The 22611-nt window shown below is 30.4% G+C and overlaps 1 long non-coding RNA gene across 1 annotated transcript in view; it reads right to left on the bottom strand.

The window, feature by feature from the left end:
- Positions 1-4548: 4548 nt before the first annotated feature.
- Positions 4549-22611, bottom strand: part of LOC128200298 (uncharacterized) — a 55064-nt gene continuing 37001 nt past the window's right edge. Inside the window, exon 3 of the long non-coding RNA XR_008252662.1 lies at positions 4549-5528. This is a non-coding gene — a long non-coding RNA (uncharacterized LOC128200298). The remainder of the gene's footprint in view (positions 5529-22611) is intronic.

The following is a 22611-nucleotide window of genomic DNA, read 5'->3' as shown; positions in this document are numbered from 1 at the left end:
GAATCAAGCACATGGCAAAGATTACTGTGGATGGAAAGGATATCCATTATATCGACAAGTTTTACTAGGTCTTTTTTTTTTTAAATAATTAACAAGAAAAGGAAGTAAAAAAACTTACCTATTCGTAGACGTGGTACTTCCACTTCTGGTCCAAAACGGCATTAACAGAGGACAAGCCTTTATTGAATCTAACATAATTTATTGAAAATGCATATTAGTTGATAAGTATATGCCTTTTCTGTTTTAACTTACTAAATGATCTAATTTGGTTCTTAAAGGAAGCTTAAAATCTTCTTTTTAAACTTTCACATATCATAACTTTCGAAATACATTGTACGTTACTAAAATGTTATTTGTACCACGTAAAAAACATAGTAGACATAGGAAAAAGTTTAAGTTTTCCCAGGTTTTCCTTTATTATTCCAGGAATTCTATTAACCCTGTTTTATGGTATATAATATTTTTCAATCTAAAATATTATATTAATTTTAGATGTTAGAGTGTTTGACTCTGTAATTATGTTATATTCTATTGTATTTTGCTATACAAAAGAGCAGCTAACGTTGTACATAAGGTGTCATAAAAGAACTTTACATTGGAAGTTGTGAACACACATGTGAACACATGATAGACTGTGTATTAGAAATGATGATTGATAAAGAATTTTTAAAGTTGTGCAAACTTGTGTGAAACAAAATGATAAATACCAATGACAGACCTAGAACAATACCTCTGTAAACAGTTTTCAAACATTTACAAATTTGATCGATAGACAATTTACTTATATTTGTTAAAATAATAAAACGATAAAATAACGACATAGTGTGATAACGTTACATAAATTATAGAATAATAAATTATCAAAAAGTAAATTATTCAAATTGTTGCAAATATTATTCATTTAACTTTACCAAATAATAAATCACATATTAATGACTATATTATATTCACTGTAATGTATAATTAATTTAATAAGCGTATAATTGTGACATAATTCATTTAAAAGATAATTTATCAATATACATGAAGTCACCCATTATCAAATTAATTTAAATATTAGAAAACTTAAAAGATAAATATAATTCTAATTTATTGACTATAACATACATAACATGGTGTCCTAAAATTGTTAATGTGAGCTATACGAGTAACATTTATACGTCCCTACATATATATGCCTTTATAAGTTTCTATATATAATATAATACTACTTTTTCTTATTTAAAAGTTTTCTCTTGTCGGGGCAATTCTGGTTAATTCATGCATTCTATTCTAGCCAGCTCTATCCAGACCATATCTTTGACCTCCCTATATGACATGACATCTAGTGTTTCCTTTATTTGTCCCATGTAGTTATTTCTCGGTCTTCCCCTTTCTATTTTTCCTTCTATTATGCTCTTAAGAAAATTATTATGTCGTATAAAGTGGCCTAGCATTTTGCCTCCTCTATTCTATGTTGTTTTTATTAATACTCTTTTCTCATTTACCATTTTTAAGAGTTCCTAATTCATTATCTTTTCTGTCCAGCTTATCGTTTTCTTTCTCCTCCATATCCACATTTTAAATGCTTTGAGCATTTAAAATGTGGATATGGAGCTTAGTGGAACTTAGTGGAGCAAAACTTACATTTGGAGCATAGCATGCTCCAAATGTAAGTTTTTATAATTTTTGTTATAGATAATAATTTTCGACATTTTTGACATAAATATAAAAATAATCAAAATAAATCAGTACTCATAATAGAGGTAGGACTAGTTTTGCGTAGTTTGATCAGATTTAAATGGGAGAAGATTTTGAGGTGTCATATTTATCTTAGTATAATTAAATATTCAATTTTAGAGAGCGGACTAGATATTATTTTCGAAATTATAGATTTTTAAAAAATAATAATAATATAATTAAGCATGCTTGCTTAATTATGGAATAAACAATAGTTTATTCCATTATTAAGCGTACTAAATAACTACACCAGCCCAAGGAGAATATCCTTAAAAAACTGGAGCATAAATGATCGTTTTAAATATTATTTATAAAAAAAATTAATTAATATCAACCATATAACTTTATGTATTCTAACCTAAAACAAATCATCATATCACTAATGTAACATTGCGATAAGGTTATTATTTTTTATCCATTCGTTATTGTGATGTCTTCATCTGCCAACACTAACCGTTTTGTGGGCGGTGGTATGGCCAATTTTGCATAATTTTATGATTCTATTAGCTTATGGAGCTGTCGTATCGATAGCGACGTAATGAAAGCATTATCAGTTCCACGTTGAATGATTTATATTTTTTTTACCCAGAAGGCTTTTGACTAGGTAAATTATTTATTCTTTTATATAACTAGTTATTAAATACTAATTATATTGGCAATCTTGTTTACTTATTACCAAGTCGCAATTAATTAAGTGTAAAGATATATAAGTAATTCTTTTTAAATAACTGACAACTTAATAATAGGGAGGAGTTAAGTTATATCCCATAATTCTCTTAACAGAGTCTGATAAGGCATTTACCTGTTTTTACGTCCACCATCAACCCGAAATTTTATAACACAAGGCATCGTGATTGGTATTATAAAATTTCGTTGAAATCCGTTCAACCATTTTCATTCGGTGACGCAATAAAATTCTAAAAATAACTGATTGTGTTGGTTATTTCTAGCTTTATCATTTTCCCAATAAAAAAAAATCGGACCTTTTAACCGTTGTAATTTTAATGTTCTTAATACATTTTGTATACATCCTTATTGTCATATGGTAACCAAGTAGGAATAACATTGTATTATTTATTAGCCTTTTTTATCCACAGGATGTCGTAAGAAGACGGTCACGGAGCACAATGTATCAGTACAAGAGAAGGAAAACTCGAAATATAAAGGCAGTCCAGGGTAGTTAAATACTAAGGGTTATACGGAATAATGTATTTTTAGTCGAGAGGTTAATAGGTCAATATGCATGGATATCCTTATATAAAAAAACCCCGCGTTTATTCGTGCTAATCTTCAAAACCGTTCAACCGATTTCAACTTGACAATAGTTTTTTTATCCCAATAAGTAAAAAAACCAATAGGTGTATAACCATAATATATAATTATTTTACAAATATTGATTGTAATAATAGTAATGTTTCTGTAATGCATTTTGTTAGTTGTCCGTATTAGTAACTGCCCATAAGTGAAATTCAACTTTAATATAGCAAAAATAACTCATATTTAATATATACTATCATGTAGAAATACTAAGAGGATAGTGGAATTTTCGAAAAAATTAACAACAGAATTTATCACTTAAATATTACTTTAATATTTCTAATCAAATCGTAAAACGAAATACAAACCATTGTTACTAATTATCCATTGTGTACTTAAGACTGTGTAAGTAATTAACGCGGCGCATATAACGTTTTGATTTAAACGTTAGCGTTGTTAACAGAATAATAATTCATAAGTTGACAGCACGTGAATAATTCGCGAACGCGACGCAAGTTATCAGCGCACTTGCGCAGTGCAATCGTCCTCTTGTTCGCGCGTGCCGAGTCCAGCCAGTTAGTACTATGAAATCCAACGACTGCGAACACGTTGTAACGTTATCAATAAAAACGTTATACATTGACGCTTTTGTCTTTCACATCACTATTTTTAAACGTTACTTTGTACGATTTATTATTTAATAAAAATATTTCGACTTATTTTACTATAATCCTTTTAAATAGTTTAATATATATTACGTTTACGTTAATTACAATAGTTTTTGGATAAGGTTAAATTAATTACTTATTAGAATAATATGTTAATATGTTTTATCTTTTAATAAAAAATAAAGTTTTGATTTTTATAAACAGAAGTCAATGAATGTTAAACATAATTCCCACACGCTGCAGCATTTGACGTCAGCCACGACTAATTGCCCGATAAGTCGTCGATTCGCGTCTCGTTTTAATAAGGTACGCTGTGTGCAAATGTATGTGTGGATGTCGATGGAATGCCACGGTCACTTCAGTAGTGAGCGAGGATTGTCTATGTGTGCGAGTGACGTCTGCCGCACGAATCGACGACCATCTTACACAGACCTGCACCTCCTCCCAAATATCTCATAATTCTGATGTGGGCGGGTAAACTCGGTGATTAAATGAAGATCAATATAAAATGGCCATATTACAGTAACTATGTGTACGTTGTTGCCACGTGAAGGCACACTGTGGTTTGTTGTGATTGTGTGTAACCTCGATTCGGACACACTACAATATGTGGCATTATGGTTATAAACACAGAATAATTCGCAGAATATCATTATCCAAATGAATAACCACTTCAAGAGCAGCGGTCAATATACTTTGTGATTTGATTGGCTGTGTGAATATGTACGTTGGGCAACGAGACGTGAAATGTTATTATGTGGAACCAGCCTAAGCCTTTTGGGGTCATTAACTACATTTTTTGCGGATGCGTTCATTTGATTAAATATATCATTCTATTTTTAAAATAAAGAAGATCTCACGATGAAACAACTTGTACTAATAAGCGATTTAAACGCGAATAAAAATCACAGGTAGGCACTTAAACTTCAAGTTCGAAAGAATTCGCATCAAAATAACAAATGAACGCTTTATGTTTTACTGTTCACACCGTATACGCAGGCTTTTCCCACGGTTAGTTGACTGTGTGCCCCCTCTTGCCCCTACTACAGCCAACATCCCCCCGCATCGGCCTGTGTTTGTAGTTCAGTACGGGTTTAGCATTCAAAGCGGTATCATGCTCCCCCGACATTATACTTTCATATTTATTGCTAAAACGCCTCGTCCTACATAATACTTAGATGCACATTCGACCGCTAAAGAATACATGTCTTAAGATAAGGACAATTTAAATTGAATCTTTTTTGACATTGCCACTAACAAAATAATAGTTCTACGAACTATTATTGTTATAATATTAGACAGCTACGCATAGTGCGTAGCTATGTTTTGCCTTGTTTAGAGTAAATTTATCGTAAAGAATTTTTATTTTATAATCGTATTGAATATTTTTTTATCATTAAATAATTAACATTGAATAAAGATAAATCATTAAATTTCGTGTTAGTTTTATTTAATTCTACAAAATAAACACACTAACCGATTTCTCTACCATTTGTTTTATTTAAAAAATAATATAATTCAACCTTACAAATATGTCTTCACCGAGCAATTATTATACTTTGAAATTAATCTTTGATCACTGTAATTAAACAATCAACAATGAATAAACATTAATCACTTTTGAATTTGCTGATGAACATGTTTCATTGTTTTTACCTTAATTACCAACTAATTGACATTTTAATTAATTTGGTAATATTAATAAATTTGTCTTAGAAAAAATTGTCCATTATTTTATGAGCAATATAGCTCTTTGTCTAGTTAAAGCATTTAATTTGATGTCGGTTAACAATTAATGAACCCTCCACGCTTCCAATATGGATTTATATCCTCACTGGCCTAGTTCCAACCGCGCCGAATGTAGACGCCGAAACCGGAGGATCTCTGAAATAAATAAGCCAATTCATCAATATATAAATAAAGTTTATTTGTTTCAGTGTGGGGGAACGACTTAGTTCGTCTCTCGCGTTATTTTCGTCGCCACCTTACGCGTCGACAATTATTCGGGAATTTCAAAAGATCACCCCGGAGCGCCGGTCGTTGCCTTCACTGACTCACTCTTTTGTTTTTACACACTGTTCACTACCAGTATAAGGATAAAATACGAACTAATGCTCGTACTCGGTATCTGTTCAATCGTAGTCACGATTTTATACGTTGAAATTTTCAAGTTCTCAGGATAATCTAATTAAATATGAAACGGTCGTCTGGCCAGCATTATGGCAACAAGTTGTTTCATGTAGTAATGTAGGATCACAAACGACGAAGTTTATCACTGATAATGTATTTGGTAATAGATTTAAGTACATAAAGGGAATTATTTTAAGATGCCATACAATATTCATGATAATAAAGTACGACCATTTAGGTCACTGAACTCATCTGTAGGATTTCAATGATCGATGACAAGAACTTTATTCCATCTTTCATTCACTATTTCTGTGACATTTCGGTTTTGAAAATAGTAAGTTTACTAAAGAACTGGTTATTATACATATAATTATTAAGTAATGTATGATATTTATTACAAAAATATAAATTTTCTGAAATCTTTAAAACTAAGAATAAAGATATAAATAACACTATGAATAAATGAAGTTTATAAATCAAAATTACTTCTTTTTCTGTAAGTTGTGTCAAAACTAAACCATTAGGATATAGGCACGTTTATTGTTTATTTATTGAACATTGAACTTCTAAAATTTATGACTTTACACTCGATAAAATAAATAAAAATGTTAGACAGAAAAAAGTCGATTCAATCGATGAGTTATAAATAATTTTCGCATTAAATTATGTTAATTAAAGAAATAAAAAAAAAACATTACAGCAATTTTAATAAATTATAGGAAATGGAATCGATTAGATAATCAAATAAGTATAAGAATCAAATCGAGTAGCTGCACGTAACATCGATCTGCCGCAACACGTACACGCTACGAGTAATTTGGATGCTGCTAATTATAGGTGCTATTGCGGTTATAATAAGATCCTCCCAACTTCCCAGAAACGAGGCCGAGCCGCTTTATTAATATTTATCCGATATACGCCGAATGCTCGGTCCCAAGCTAACTGACGCAGTCAAAGAAAACATGCTCGCCAGAAATAAAGTCGTAAAGCACCGGAACGGTTTCAATCGATGTTCTCGATGTGTATATCGAGTTATAAATACGCAGAAAGTATCGAAGAAGCACCGATTAAAGTAATCGGTTCAGTTTTGTTAATTTAAACTACTATTATCTCTATAGAATATTATTGACGCAATAATTTGATTCTATAGATGTTATAGAATTTTAAAATGATTAGAATTGGCGATAAGAAAATTATGTACTTAAAAAATCTTGAAAATTTTTAATTACTTTATTAAAAGCCTCAGAAATATCTTAATATCTTGAACTTCCTAGTAAAGATTATTCTCATAAAGAAATACAATTTAGTCAATATTTACAACAATTTAATTAATTTAAAAATTCATATTCCACCTTCAAAATAAAAACATAATGTGTTAACTTTTTCCCATATTAATAATTCATATTGAAATTAGTATTTTGTTTTGAATTGAACTGGCAGAAGAGCTAATCTTAGCGATCAGGAAAATTATTTGCCATGGGCTTCTATAGAAGTTAAGAGCTAACACGCATATAGCACCGCACGCGCTTCCAAAACGCGTTTTATGAATGACAGACATGCCTATAGGGAAAGTGAAATTCTTTTTAAATCGCCTCTAAGATTATTCTTTATATAATATATAATAACAAAATAAATGAAGTTTCATTAAAAATAACAATAACTTTATTCCTTATAAATGATATCTATCGTTCCTGATGAATGGAAAATTTCGTTAACAAATTAAATTAATTTTTAGACATCAACGTGTTTAATATTGGTTTCAAATTAAATAAATCATATTTTTGCCAACACACTTGCAAGTTGAGTGTTCTTCAACACGAAATTTACTATCTCCTAGATTCTCATCTAGAAAAACAAAAAATTTACAATTTTCATAATTTTAATTTTGGATTGGAAAAAAGAAATTAAAAGAATGTGCATATTATGTAAAAATTGAGATTAATCCAAAGAATTACAATTAAATTTAATGAAAATTACTTAATATGAGATGTTGATAACTATATTAATATATATATTTTTGATGAAAATATGTAGCGTAGTTTTCTAAACGCTGTCAGTTTTCCAAACGAAACAGAATAAAATATTATTATGAAAAGGGTTGAAACACCTATTTCTTCGATGTTGCTGGTGCTCCTAGCAACAGAAGTCGGGAACCAACAGGAAAGCCGCGTGTTCGTTTATTTCCTGTGTTATAAAAAAAACCTGGTCGACTGATGAATGCACAAACCAAGCTACGAGTATTAGGTATAGAGAAATATTTTTTATGTTTCATATTTAAAACAGAAAAAAAAAATAGAGTATTGAGTATTTATAAATTACAGAGGCAGACTTATGCCTTGAAGGAATTTCTTCTATTCAACCTTGAGAAACATAAAGGAGAAAGAAGTTTGTATACAAAGCGTAAATAATGTGATAAATAATAAATGTGTAAGGGTTTTCTGTAAGTGAATATTGAGAAAAGGTTACGCGCAGAATAAACATTAAAGTTACATAGATAACATTTTTCCTATTATGTTTTAATTCCCAAATGTGATATTTACAATGATTGACGTAAGTATTTATTATAGCGTTTATCCGTGGTTACCAGACAGAGGACGTGTTGGCCATACGCCAACACATTGGCCTCAAATTGATTTTGCCACTGTTGTAACAAACTCTTTGCGCACACTGCATGAATTAAAACTTTATACATTTTTTACAAAAGTTGTTAAAACAAAATAGACAAGTTAATATAAAGTTCATAAGGTATGGTTTAAGTTGTTAACTCGGTTGTTTATGTGATATCATTTCGTATATAAATAGTCGATCAAAAAACCAAAACTATACAACATTGTTTAATTAATGTATTAATAACGTGTTATTGAGTAACTTCCCAATTTGACTGTAGGTATATCATCACCAACATATCGGCTTTTAACTGTCCACTGTTGAACATAAGCCTCCCCTTAGGAGGTTTTTGCCAGTAGTTGCCACGCTTAGCAGGTAGATTAGCTGCAGTTAGGCTTTCGAGTTGTTTTAAGAGCAACGCTGCTGTCCATCCCACGCCCTACCTTAGTCGCCTCTTACGACAGTCATGGGAAAGGAAGAGGTGCCTTATTCTATGCTGGAACCACACGGGATATAGGTATATATGTGGATATAACTGATAATAATTATCAAATGAGTTCATAATGATAATGATAGCATACTATAGATCTATACTTTACTAAGCATATATCTATAGTATGCTATCATTAAGTACTTCTAATTTAGAAACATTACTTTTATCTATTGTAACCAACTTAATCTGTATTATTGTAATCAACTTATAATTTTACCATTCTTGTGATATTACCATACATGAAAATTGTATTAAATCATATTTAATACAATTTTCATGTATATAAATATTAATACTTAGTTACACATTATAAATAGTACAATATATACATAATTATGGGTCTTCTTCGCCACCCGAGTATGAGAGCTCAGGTGGAGGTTTTGGGGTGAGCTCCTTTACCCCGACTTCAACTCCGAGGGCGACTACCTCCGGATCACTACTTCTGATGTCTTGATAGCTAGATTCATTGGAGATTAGCTGGTAATATTCTGGGCTATGGGCTTTTTCCCTTCCTTTTTGATGCATTTTTTTCCGTAATATACACGTTCGATTCTACACTAAAAGCGTAACGATCAGAAAATTGTTACACGTAGCCAGTGAAAGCAGGTGGGTCAAGACCGTTCCTTATAGCAGTCTAGGGGAAAACTCAAATTCAGCAGTAGATATTGACAGCTGAAATAATGATAATGGGATATTGTATAAACAATAGATATATATTTATTTATTTAAACTTTAATACACAGTAAAATTCTATATACATTTGACGGACTTAACAATATTATCTACAAAATATTAAATGTTTCACTGAATAAGAACTTTATTGAGTAGCTATTAGCTAGCATTTAAGAGTGGTGACAGCTTAGTTGAACAATGCTTGAATGCGATTCAATTATTATGATGATTGAGTCCCAGCTTTTTTTTAATGGGCGATATTGGAATGGCAATTCCACCGGCGCTATCGGTACACACACCAGTGAAGCATGATAGGTGACGATGAAAGCAGGTCAGTTAACCCACCGTGTTGAAGTCCACTAGAATTAACCACGATGATTTTCAGGGGGAACCGCGTAGAGGTCGACTTGCTATGGTGTATTGCTAGCAATGGGTCAGTTAGGCCCCATTACTAACAATCCCTTTCTCTCCTTGAGTCCCAGCTTTAATCTTTGAATTTTCAAATTATTATTATTGTCGCTCTGTTTATGCTTCGAATTCCAAATTCGTGGTTAAAGGAACGTGGTCTAAAAACTCTGAACACTAAAGGGTAACACTATCTCACGAAAAGAAGCAGTAATACCAAATAATTAATAATTTGACGGAAACATTTGAAAACACTAGATAAGGTGTTTATTAGTCTATCACTATTTGGACCTCTTATCTCAGACAACGAACATTGTAACCCAAGACCGGTCAGATGTCTGGCTTGTCGCCAGAATACTTTGGTTTAAATTGCTTTCTACTCTCTCTACTTTCTCATGATTTTCAGACATAATCTAACTAAAAGGTATCTCCATATATTCTTAGATATATATTACAGTTCGATGTATCTATCAAATAAAGGATTGGTTTACTAAAATATATTGTATTATATGTATATTTCCAAATTAAAATGTGTGTGAGTGTTCTATGAATCAAAAATACGAAAGCGTAATTAAAGGTAAGTTAAATCCTGTATCATACTGCATAGCCAACATAGTAACACACACACACACACACACACACACACACACACACACACACACACATATATATATATATATATATATATATATATATATATATATATATATATATATATATATATATATACACAATGAACTAGCTACTCTAAAACAAGAAAGTTCTTTGTGTGTGTGTTCTAATTCGATTTTACATTTAATTTGGTGTTTCAGTACAATCGTGATAAAATTACTACAGGACCGCCAATAATCGCCTCTACTGATTACAAAGAGAATTTTCAAAATCATGGAATTACGCATAAAAGCACAATTTAAATGATCAATGAACAATCCTCCCAAAATTTTGAGGAACTGCGAATAACTTAAGAAGAAAACAATAAAACATTATTTATCACTTAGTTAATTGTTATCTAAATTATATATATGATAAAAAGAAAACATTTTATTATTTTATTTGTAACGGATAAAATTAAGAAATACGTAACCGATTTTGAAGATAGGCTACAGTGACCGTCTACCATTATATTTGCCACCTTTGTGATATAAAAAAATCATATTCAAGAACTATATTATCAGTGGATAACATGGGTTGTATTTTAATATTTTCTGTACTCATACAAAACCAGAGCGGATCTCTAGTGTATTTCTAGTTACAAACTTTGTATCAGACTAACAACAAAGTATAAGAGAAAGATACTCTTAAATTAACAATATAAATTATATATTATATTTTGTCATAACGGCAGATGCTTTCATTATTAATGCGACAAAGTACTTCCATGTTTAAATTAAAAAAAAAAAACTTCAGAATTAAGTAGGTATGACGTTGCAGGGTGTCTGTATTGGTGTCCGGGTGTCGTAGCAAGCTTATTTCTACTGGCCGGATGCCAGAAGCCTCTGTTCAAAATTGCTTTTACCCTACAATGTAACAATCACAGAATAAATTCATATAGAAAAGCCATATTATTCAAAGTAATCTTGTATACTCATCGTCCGCTCACAGATCAGACGTTTAATTTTATCAATAAATCTAATATTTACTGTCGCAAAAATGTAATATTAAGTAAACACGATATATAATATTTTATTATATATTTATTTAAAACTAGATTATACTCGTGATTTTCATCTCCTTCTCTATCTCATTTAGTAAATTTAATTTTGATTGAAGCTGTTAAGGCACTAAGAAGTAACAAACAAACAAACTCACTTTCACATTTATATTATTAATAAGAATTATGAGAAAACGAGAGGAAGGTGACAATGATTTTTATTTAAATTCAGGCACCAGTTGATTTCAGTGTTAGCTATAAGTATTATATGACCTTAAATTATTATATGTACTTTATTGGAGAAAAATTAATAATTTATTTTTAAGCAATATCCCATTACTTCACATGGTGATGAAGTATAATAATACCAGCTATAGCCAGTTCTTATCATCCTAAGGAGATTGTAAATGATGATATTTGAACGAAGTAAACGCAGAATGCTCTTGCTTAGTCAATGTGATAATTTTAAATTATTTGTTTGAGAAATTAGTTCAGGGTACGATAGAGCTTATATACTTGAAGAAAGTAAAAGCCCTTGAAATAATATTTTTAAAAAAGTAACAATCTTCTCTAATGGCAAAAGACCAGAAACCAGCAGAGATGGTAAATAATAATGATAATGATAAAGAAATAAATAATTAAAAATTCTATTTATGGAAGCGACAGATAATTTTTGTGGAAACAATGGTAGTTCCATTTTATTCATTTCTAAGATATCAATGACACTACTATATATCAGTTGCATAGAATCCGTGTCGGATATAATGTGCAATAACAAATATTTGATCAAAATATCACGAATGTTCCACCAACTTGGTTTATCTGTGCAGCATTACGATACAACTTATAGCCGACTACATATGTGGGTATCTTTTACTAAATACTGTTCTTGAAAATAATCATTATTGGGCGTAGAACAAAGTACCATCTAGTACTAAGCAGAATTTGAACTATGAGTACTAAACAAATGAAAGAAATAGATAACTGATATACAGTTTTTGTAAATACATACATACTCGTATTGTGCATAGAAAATACTGAAAACAATACAAATATAAACATAATACAAATATTTGTATTGTATGGAGTTAGAATCTGCAACTATTGGAAGTGAAGACGATATGTTAACAAGACTTTTAATAGCAGTAACAAGTAGGTACAAAATATTATGTGTAATATCTTATATACCCACGTATTCAAAGATCAATTAGAAATATTTATTGTCCTTATAAGATCGTCATTTTTTTTTGTTCAATTCTGTTTTCTTTAATTTAGTAGTTTAACGAATACCAAATCAGTTTGGGATACTAATAAACCAATTTCTGGCTCAGTCGTTTTAAAGAAGTTGATGTTCATACTTGACACACAAGCGAAAACTTCACAAGCCCATCAAATTGCAGTTTCAAACGTTTACATTATGCAAATTTTGAATACGTGATCTGCAAACGGCGATGACGATTGACAGTAGTCATTTAATATACCTAACCATTCTGAATACCCTTAACTGTTTATAACAAAGTATAGATACGCGCCCGATCATTACCGACCCAAATTCTAATGACCCATTTGTATCTTTTCTTTTTCGCCTCGAATTTAATCAAATTATAGGTTGAGCCGTATTCATAATATTTCAATACTCGAACCGATACCGTTTGTGGAATTTTAACTTTTATTGTTCGATTTGTTCTCGTCTCGGTATAATTTCGAGGGTCTAGACGTATCAAAAAAGATCGTTTTTGAAATTGTTTTGTAAATGTAATTAATCATGTTCTTTGATAGTTACAATTTGTTTTCTCTTGAATTGGAATTATTTGTTGACTTCTATTATTATTATATTAATTTACTCTTTATTTATGATAAACGATTATACACCTTACATAATTGTGATTGCCTGTTGATATGTCTAGTTGCAGTATTGTTAGAGGAACCTATATAAAGTCAGCATGAATACCAATGTCTCACACAAGTTTTTGTACCTAGGCAATGTTCTTGTATGATTCTTATTACGGTTTAAAAATCAAGATATGACAGTGACATTTATTAGGTACAGAGTTATTATATCTCAATCTTTTAGACGCTTCATTCGTACTTGACCTTGGGCCGCATGGGCGGAGCTTTCCCTTTTCTCCCCGCTACCCTCTAAGAATTATCACGATGACAAACAGTACAGTTAAAGACAATGAAAAAAGGAGACCCTCTTCAACTCTCCAATAGGTAATTAATATAAATATAGGATTTGGCATCAAAATTTTGAAAAAAATAAATATTAAATATACAGATTCTATCTACCGGTTTTCGCGAAATATTGATTTTTATAAAATGAAAGATATTTTTATTCTTTGTAACTTATAATTCAGTTAAAATAATTTTAAACACACAGATTATACACTAGTTTAAGAATAGAATTTTTATATATATTTTCTTCAGATATTTTCCTATTAATCTATTCTAGAAACAAAGTTTTAAAAACGTCCTTTAATGACATAATGCGTCTTAAGAATAGCAACACATTTGTCAACTTGTTTACCATTGCCATTTCAAGTTGTCTAAATTTTTGTATGAAATATATTGCAAAATTAATCATTTTAGGATTATATCACTGAAGATGTCAATTTAGGTTAATTTATTTTCAAACTAAGTAAACAGTGCTGTTAGTAACAAGTCTCAGAACAAATTCTAAAGTTCCTTTCTTTATTTCAACATGAATGGTACCTAGGACACTTTATTATTGACTATATTGATATCCTACGCTGTGGATATATATGTCTTTACGCTAACTCCTTTACACGATAAACAGATAGAAATAATTATGGGTGCTCTATTGTTATATACATATGTATAAACTCTTGGCACATCCAATTTCAACTTTATTGGTTGATAAACTATTTAATTGTTTAATTGTCATATGTGTTGTTAAACTAAAGCATGGGACGCTTCACTTACCTCAGATAACATACAAGTACGAGCTACCTGAACATGATAAGTTAGTTTAGATCTCTCCCTGTACCATCATCCTTCCAATATCAAATTATTAAACTGCTTTTTCATCAGAATTTCACATACAATGTGAAACTCTCCCCATATACTCATACTGACTTAGCCTGCTACATACCATGTTAGTCTAGGTAGCATTTTTCATTGTTTCTCATTTTAACTTCGATAATAATAGCTACATATAATTAACGTTTATCTGGAATAGAAGTTATTAAGGTACATAAATAATTACTTGCAATTTATAAGAATATGTCTAAATCTTAATTCAGCATAACAATGATGTTCTGCAACATCGAGACAAGTTTGAAAGTCATACGACTGAAGTAACGATCGTCTGGACTCTTGAAGGTGAACAAAAATTCAGTTAGATTCATACGAAAATTCGACTGCTAAGACCTTCTACGGGCAAACAAAGTAAATGGTAGCAATACGTACACTCCACGGTGACTTAATGTTACATCGTACTCTCTTTGTTCAATGGCAAACGATGAATAAGGACAAAACTTTCATGGCATTTTCATCCCTTTGCACAGACGTGATGGAACAAATACATGAATATAATACTAAAAATCTAGAATTTACGTGCGTTTATTGTAAAAACAACCTAATTTACTAATATATAAGGTAAGTATTGTAATGGCTTTCAAAATATTTTTTGAATTCCTAAGGTAAAAAATTCTGAGATTCGATTAAATTGCGACTTTAATTTACCTTTGCGTTAAGTCTATGTTATGAAACAATATTTTTGCAATAAGACTTTTTGGTAATGCGTAACCATTGGCTATCCTTTTCGTTTCGTGTATTTTATGAAAGAGAGGGGAATAAGGGGTGATCCTCCACCTCCAGGCATCGCGGGAGGTAAAAGATTAACCCAGTTTTGTTATTTGTCCACTGTCAGTTGAGTACCTATCCACAATGCGGCTGGAGTCTGCTCCACTGGATCTTGGGCCGTTTAACGTAATTGTAAATGATTAATGTGTCTGTACCTAGTTGTAACAGCGACAAGAGATTGGAAACCGATGCTCCCATTTTGATTTATAACCTTGTATTGCGTAATCAAAGTATGAACGAAATGGAATGTACTTAATAGTTTAAACGTTAATAGATTTTTATATCTAGAGATAATAATTTATTCATATTATTGGATTATATGTTTTCATTACAAATGTTTCATTTAGATGAAATCTAAAATAATTTTTGAAAAATAGACGTCAAATTTTTTTAAGTAAATACGCTATCAAAGAATTTTACCTATTATAAATGAGAAAGCTTTTAAAAGAACTTTGTACTTCAATTACGCCTTTGCACTTGAACAGATTTTAATTTAATTTTATACATGGATAAACCATTGCCTTATAATGCATGGCATACTTTTTATCTTAATTCAAATGGCTCTATCTTAATTAAAATTCAAATTCAGAGGGAGATTTGTACAAAAGCAGTCTACATGGGTCAATATATGGGGCAATATCAGTCACAAACGGTAGACCTTGTATGACTGTATTTTGATTTGAAAGATTAGATATGACAGTAAAAATGTAACACATTACAACACAGTACAAGAATGGGATAGGGCTATTTAGTTTTTTTTTTTTACGCTAGAATTAATTAGATTAAAGACGAAGTTTTCTAATACCCGGACTAGCCACTTTTATACTATTCCAAATTTCAGAACCATAAATAAATTCACGTTTAAAGAGTTATGAAATCTTAATACGTCCTTTTGAAAATAAAATACGCCTGTCGTAGTTTTAAGAAAGACCTCGGTAGAAAGCTCTTTTCAAAACATAACCGTTCGCGGGAGGAAACTGTTCTGAAACCACACTGTATACGAGCATTTCTTATCCTGAAGTTGCAGTGATAAGTACAACTATTTTATACCTCCCATTTTATCAGCATAGTAAAAATTAATTTCTAAAAGCAGTTGTTATTGTTTTACTTACAAAATTAAGGGATTTTTTTTTTCTTAAAAATGGCTAATAAAGGAAAATTGTTCGATATTCTACGTGAACTCTTATAATAGAGACGTAAAGCATGTCTCGTGGTTAGGTTGATCAATTTTGATGAATATATACGCAGCGTTTTAAGTTTTATTACTGTCTTATTTGTTAATTTATTATGTCCACTGAATTATAAAATTTCTTTGAAATCCGTATACCAATTTTTTCTTGATGACATATATTACTTCTAACAATATTTATTTTAGCTTAACTATATTACTCAACAAAACTTTGCAACTCGACTTATTTGTTTACGAGTGATATTAGTATAATAAATTTCATAAATAGTCGTCTTATTACTTACATTAGTTAAAGTGTACAACGTTAACAAGTTATATGTCCAATGACGTATTTAATCGAACGTATAAGTTGAGTTTCGAGAGTAATTTCGATACGAGATGTTCACTTGATCAATCTCTGTAGTTATCGGCTCCAATCTGACCGTATTGACAAGAAAAATAATATATCAAAATATAGGTAATAATAATAATAATATATATATATATATATATATATATATATATATATATATATATATATATATATATATATATATATATATATATATATATATATAATATAGGTAATAAACAGAAAAAATAAATAAATGTAAGCCTGATAACATAAATAGGTATTTATCAGCGATATCGTAGCATATATATAGTAAAGGTATGAAATTAATGAAATAAAATATTACATTTTAATAAATAAATACCGCTGGATATTAATATATCCAGTGGTATTTGATAACTGATGACGAAGATAGGTTTTTGAGTGGTGACCCCATACGGGCAAAGGGAATGCAGAACGACAATTACGGGAAAGGAAGTGGTGGCCTTTTATATGCCGGGACCGTACACGTAAACACCCATTATAGCTAATTAAATTAATAATTTTAATAATAGTTTTTTTTTAATTTAATCCTTTTTAAATTTAATAAAAAACAAAACTCATTCTGTGTCGTATCGTGCCGATACATGGTGTATAAATTAACAAATAAAAAATTCACATAAAGTAGGTTGTATTCGAGAATGTGTCAGTGTGTAAGCTGTTAAATTATCGATGAATCATCGCGTTTAAAATCAATATGAACTTTATTGTGTCAGATATGAATTATGTATTAGGTACTAACTTCTAGGTTAATGCAGTTTCAAGGTCTAACGAGTGTGAATTGTATCTTTTTCATTAAACAATTTAAAATACCTATAAATTCTCGCATCTGTGTGACTTTTGAACTGTCGAAGGAAATTCCGCTTTTTAAGCTGAATCTAAATAGGAATAAATTTATACGGCACTTCAAACGGACGAGGTCCTCAATTTGCCTGAATTTTTTGTGTGTATATTAAAGCGATATTCTTGCCAGTATTGAGCCGATATCGGTGATTCTTTTAATAGAAATGATTTGTTGTTTTTTTTTGTTCTTAATTGCTTATTTCACATACAAAAACTACAGTCATATTGAGAATTTTTCATTTTTGAAGTTTTTCTTTTTAATTATAGTTTTATGCATAATGAAGTGAGATTTACTTTTCTTATAAATTTCTGACAATATTACATCTAAAATGATAATTACTGAAATACATAACATTAATAAATATATAGATACATGTTTGTTTACTACAACATGTTTACACGCGTATTGAAATGCGAAAAACAAAAGAGAGCATTTTCATATCAAGGGGCGAGGAAACGAGGAAAATCTAAGCTCCCTCCGTCCTAAGCCCCGATCCTCGTGTTTTTCTCTTATATGCCGATAATGTTATATCTATAAGGAATACAATTGTCAGTTATGAGTGTAATAAAAGTACGTATAATGTGTGTATACATTTAACAAGTAGATTTTGTTCTGCATAAAAGAAAAGGACAGTGATGTCGAGTTAAAATAATATTGACGGGTAGTCTGATTATTCCGATCACAGATATATATTTTATATAGAGTAGGTTTAAATAGTAACTATGTTTTACCTGCGACTTCGTTCACGTTACTGGAACAAAAAGTAGCATATGTTCTTTTCTATTCCATATAGTACACATACTATATGAAATAGAAAATCATGTACATATATACATGTATATATGTATGTATTAAATTTTACAACGTTCGTGAAGCTATGGCTACGGCTATATTTATAATGCCAGTAAGAATTCATCTTAGAATCTTGTTTCAAAATTATTAAAACACGGATAAATGATAAGATTACTCAGATACATTTGAAATTAGAACACGTAATCGAAAAGTATTTTTATTCACAATGAAAACGGTCGCTTTGATCCCAATTAAATTATTTGTTTATTTATTTATTTAAACTCGATTGATCAATAAAATGTAGTACAAAAGTCGGATTTAATGCTATAAGCATTTTATACCAGTCAACCTTTAGAATTTGCAGAAATACTCGGTGGTGGTTTAAATAATAAAATAATTTATATTTTAGTGTAATAGGGTATATTAAATACATACAAATAATTTAATTAATATGGTAAATAAACAATAAATAAGTAAACGCAACAGATTACAAGATATATACAGTTTAGAATTATTGAAGATATTGTGTATATAAAAAAATATATATAGTAAATATAGACGAATTGAGAACCATTTCTTCTTGGAAGTAGATTAAAAATAGAATGCACAAGTTTTAATTGTGAAAATTATTTTGTAGCTACAATATATTAATTGGATGTCTACTAAATACACTTTTTATGTTTCATACGTATTTCTGTTACAGTAATTATTTTAAAAGTAAGGTTTAATCATAAAATATAAGATATTAATTTGATATGTGGTACGAGTATATGATTCAGAGTTTAGCTCATTTACAACTCTAAAAAAGATTTTGTCTTTAACATAACTCTTTATTTGCGCGGTACATAAATAATGCCTCAGGTTCACTTTTCGGAGAAGTGAAATAAGCAAACCAATTTTATGTGATAATTTTAAATTACTAATTATTACCAGAGGGACACATTGTACAAAAGTCGTTTGCTTGGGTGCCTCTGTCCTATTCGTGTTTTTAACGTGAAGCATTTATGTTTGCATGGCTGTGTTTCGGTTTGAGGGGTGGGATATGGCAGTGAATTTACAAGGTACAGAGATATAATATTTTAGTTCTCAGAAATAACAACGTGTAGAAGGTGTCATGGACGAAACAGTATAGGTACTTTGTTACGCCCATGGTACTGTTCATGTCTATAGGCGACAGTTACCACTTTCCATTAGGTGGACCGTAAGCTAGTTTTCCATTTTAAGTTACATAAAAAAATACTCCAAAATCATTGCACGACAAAAAATACTTTATCTTGGATGCGACTCTGAATTATTTAGAAATATATTTTACCCGCGACTTCATTCACGTGCCCTGGATATATTGATTGCCTAGGATTAAACAGTAGCCTATGGGTCTTGTCCATCCCCAACGAGTAGTAGTGCGGTTAAAGCACCAAGAAATAGCAAACAAACTCCATTTTGCATTTACCAGAGGGAGACTTTGTGTAAAAGTCTGCATACGTACCTCTGTTCGATCCTTGTTTCCGCCGAGAAATAGCTATGCTTGTGTGGCTGAGTTTCAGTTGGAAGGGTGGGATATGACAGTGAAATTAAAAGATACAAAAACATAATATCTTAATTCTCAGAAATGGTAATGAATGAAAGGTGCCACAAACGCCACAGTGTATTCACATGTTGCAGTCTTCTATTGAACAAGAATATAACAAATAGGGATAATATTGTCCTTACTACTACTATGGCTTTATACCCAAATAACCTCTCAACCCGTTCTCGGATTAATAGAAACCTGACAATTGATTTTTCCTCGTATTGTTATGAATATTTGAAGAGATACCCTGACAAATCGTATTTCTTTGAAATTATTATAGCTGTCTTCGAGAAAACTACCTATTATTATTTTTTAGTAGTGTATTTTTTACAGAATTGTTTTTCTAAGAGGTATGTTTTATTTGATTTCATTATATCTTTATTAATATTAGAAAAGGAAAGTGACTTTATTTGTTTGTTTAGATTATTATCTCTCCAAGTCGAAGTCGTTAAGACTCAACTAATTGACATTAAATTTAGTGCACACTTAGTATTCTGACCGTAGAAAAATTTAGGCAACATATTTTTTTTTATACAACATAAAAGGGCAAACAAGCTGACGGTCCATCTGATGGAAAGTGGTAACCGTCGCCTATAGACATGAGCAGTACCATGGACATAACAGAGTATACTGTTTCACCCATGATACCTTCCATGCGTTGCCATTCCTGAGAACTCAGGTGTTATTCCTCTGTACCCAGTAAATTCACGCCATGTATCTCGGTCAATCTTTATCCCAGTTATGAGGACCAAGACGCGGGTATAATTATAATTGTTTAGAGAGAATTATTGACTTGTGTCTTATTCACTCAAGGCTCTTTATTAATATCGTATACCCGCTCTTGGAAACACTAAAATTATTCTGTCTATTGTAATTACGCATCTCTCTCTGAAATTATGGTAAATAGCATTGATAAATCTATTAATAGTGTGCTGCCATTTATATTTGTACTTCGGTGAATTATTAGCATAGTAGATTTTCTAATTATAGATAAGTATAAGTATTTATGGGAGTCAATAGATGCAGGTGGCTCAGGATTTTTATGGAAGTCTATGGGGGAGGCTTATGTCTAGCAGTGGATGGATAATGATGATGATGATAAGTATTCATTACTTATTTAAATTAGAAAACAAACAGTACAAGTCAAAATGTATAACCATTTCGAAATGACAGTTCAAATTTGTTTTGTTATTATTATTGTTTGTCATTATAAAAGATACTTCATAAAACATCACATTACGTGTCTTTTCTTTGCTTCACGTAAAGCTGTATATTACATGATATATATGTATAAACATCAGGATGCTATGTAAATAAAATTATACGTGTTTCTTTGACTACGCCATTATGCTTTCAGCCATCTATATAGCTCTTGTTAATGCTTTTTAAATTTTATGAATAAAAATCTTCACTTAATTGTAATTATACAATACTCAAAGCGGAAATTAAAAATAACATTTTTTTATTAATTATAAAATTATTATTATAAAAATTATAATATATAATTATGTATAAATATGGTCTATTTTCGGGCATCCATGTATTTATACATAGACGATTAAAACGACTATTTGAAACTACATATTATTAACACAGTTTAAATAGCTTTTTAGAATTCTCATATAATTTTCGGATTATACTAAAGACGTTTAACAACTGGTTGTTCCTCACATTGTGCTATTATACTGTAATCCTTCTTTTCAATAACATAAAAAATAAATAATTGTCAAAATTACGTGAAGTTTAATTACACGAATAGCGTAAAGGCGAAGGTTAGCGAAGCTTTTCTATGCCCGAGACTTAACCCGCCGCGATTTTTAAAATCAGGAAGAGAGGGACGGGAGCGCCCGGCGATCCGTACCCTCCACGATTGCGTCCCCGCCTGAGCAGCTTGAAGGGTTGAGACCGAGGGGACATACCCGAAACGAAGAAAACTGTTATTAAAACACGAGAGATTATATTAAAGATTGCATTACACTGAAAATTGGTTTAGAATACATTGCTGCCTGTATTTGAAATGTATTTAATATAAAAAATATACATTTTCATTTCGAGTTTTTGTAGGTTGCTGCTGATATGTGCGCTAATTGAATGTATGTATACATGAATTCCATTTATATTTGTATATTGTTTAGCTACATAACTACTTATTTATTTGAACTTTTGCACAGATTAAAGTATGTCTACAGGGCAGATTAAATACCTGATGGTATTTTCTATCTGTCACTTATTTATTCATTTATCCACTTGTATAATTTTTCTGAATAAATATATTTTCAACAGTTTCGAAAAAGGTTACAAAAGAGGTCAATTCGGTTGTATTCTTTATATTTGCTACCTCATAACTCCGTCATTTATAATCACATTTGAATTTATTTTTATTTAAAAGGAGTTTTAAATTAGTCCCATAGAAATTTTA

This window comes from Galleria mellonella, unplaced genomic scaffold (genome assembly GCF_026898425.1).
Source record: "Galleria mellonella isolate WM207_F2 unplaced genomic scaffold, CSIRO_AGI_GalMel_v1 utg173, whole genome shotgun sequence".
In the NCBI taxonomy this organism is placed as follows: Eukaryota; Metazoa; Arthropoda; class Insecta; order Lepidoptera; family Pyralidae; genus Galleria; species Galleria mellonella.
The sequence above is the reverse complement of the archived record's forward strand: the minus strand, read 5'-3'. Positions and strand labels throughout refer to the sequence as shown.